We start from the raw sequence: 2,169 nt of genomic DNA, 5'->3' as shown, positions 1-2,169 counted from the left end.
CAGCATATGGTGGCAGGGCCCTCAAAATGCCAGATACTGCAGAGGAATGGAGGAGTGTGGCCAGGGTATTCCAGGAGATATCCAACTCTACCAAAACAATTTGTTACATTGATTGGGAACATGTAAGGATCAGGAACCCACCCTGCAGTGGTTAACGATACTTTAACTACAAGAAATACTACGTGATGATGATGCTTGCTGTAGCGGATGCCAACTACAAGTTCCTGTATATGGAGGTGGGGGCTGTAGGGTCATAGTCTGATGGGGGCATGCTCACCCAATCAAAGCTGGCTGACATGCTGAACAACAACAAAGCCAACCTGCCCCCTCAAGAACCTCTACCAGGTGACCCCAACCATACTCCTGTTCCCTATTTTCAGCTGGGTGATGATGCTTTTGCCCTCAAGCCCTACATGATGAAGCAGTATCCCATCCGAAACCTCACACATGACGAGAGGATCTACAACTACAGAGTCAGCAGTGCACAAAGAGTTGTGGAGAATGCTTTTGGCATTATGGCAGATAGGTGAGGTTGTTGTACATTCATATTGAATGGATAAACCTATTAATGCATAATCTACCTTCCGTGCCTCCACCAATACCCAGTTGTGACTGCCCTTATACCAAAGCACTTAAAATAGTTTAAAGTTATATATTGTTAAAATATATCTTATGTTCCGGGTATATTATTTGTTTTATTTCTCTTATCCCATATGCAGATTTTGCATTCTGCATACCTGCATGCAGCTCAAACACGACAGGGTGGAGGCTGACATTGTGGCCTGTTGTGTTCTCCACAATATGGTGAGTGAGGTGGCCGGCTGCAACACTGAGGGAGACCAGGAGGACCCCAACACCCACAACCTTATACCTGGTACTTGGAGGGATGATAATGATATCCCTGAACTCCATGTGAGGTGTGGCCACAGGACAACAATTGGTGCCAAGGAGCAACCTGAGCGTTTGAATGAGTACTCCGCAACCTAGGAGAGTAATTCATGGCAGGAGCGTATGATTTAAAGGTATGATAAACAGAATATTTAAACAGAAAAAGACTACAAGGTTGTTTCATTACAGGTCACCCATTTCAATGTCACTTTACACAGTTCTTATTGTTAAATACCTATTGACACACCCTTACAACGTAACCAGCCACTCACATTATCAATTTAATTGTTTATCATCTTATTTTAACCCATAATGTTGACATACCAAAAAACAAAAACAATCATATATATGGAAAGGAAACTGAGTATCAACAATTGGTTGGGTTCAAGCTTTATCACACAATGACTACTTTTTTTTCTTTTTAGTATTATCACTACTACTACTGAGGCCTGTTCATAGGAACTCTCGCCAGGGGGTGGCTAAAACAGAAGAGTCTACATCTACTCATATCCATACACTGTCTTTTTGCTTACTTTATATCAGCCATCCTCCTCTCCTTTCTTACATTCGTTGGTTTGAGCTGGCAGCCAGAAAATCATAAAAATCCTAGAAAGATATGTTCCCAATGTCGTCTGGCAGTGAAGGAAAATTGTTACAAGGACCAGGTGTCGAATGGGAGGGTTGAGGTGTTACAGGTGGTGGAGCCATGTGGTTCCTGTCCTACACCTGTTCAATATCAAGATTTAGCCCTTGATACTTGTATACAAGGCTAGAAAGTTCAGCATTGATGTTGTCCGCAAATCTGCAGTCAACAGCATTCAGGAGGCGCGCCAAGGGCTCCGACACCACCATCTTCCAAAAGTTGAGGTCTTCGTCCTTCACAGCCACCATTTTAAGTTTCACCTGGGTCCTAGGAACTGGGTCACTGCTCTCTGATACCAGTCGAAGACCTGCAAGGAGACAAAAATGGCGTTTTAACATACAGTATCTCCATAGTAATCATAGGTGGTTATATGCTAGTTAGGTTAAGTTAGGTTAGTGGATTCGGAATTTATTCATTTTCCATCAATGTCAATTTTGTGAGAATAAAGAAGGAGGATTATTAATATTATTTTTATATTAATTAGGTTTGATCATTAGTATCAGTATTAGATCATATTATCATCAGAGTTAATTATCGTGTTTCTACTCTCTGTAATAAATAATATGTTCGTACCTTGACCTCAATCGAGTCCTCAATGTGGCTGGGAGAGATAACTAAGGAAGAGGAGGCAGTTTGAG

General features: G+C 41.8%; 1 pseudogene; it reads left to right on the top strand.

The window, feature by feature from the left end:
- Positions 1–230: 230 nt before the first annotated feature.
- Positions 231–987, top strand: LOC137637515 (uncharacterized; annotated as a pseudogene).
- The last annotated feature ends 1,182 nt before the right edge of the window (positions 988–2,169 follow it).

The sequence above is a fragment of the Palaemon carinicauda genome, chromosome 1 (genome assembly GCF_036898095.1).
Source record: "Palaemon carinicauda isolate YSFRI2023 chromosome 1, ASM3689809v2, whole genome shotgun sequence".
Taxonomy (NCBI): domain Eukaryota; kingdom Metazoa; phylum Arthropoda; class Malacostraca; order Decapoda; family Palaemonidae; genus Palaemon; species Palaemon carinicauda.
Note: the sequence above shows the minus strand (reverse complement) of the source record. Positions and strands in the feature narration are given on the sequence as shown.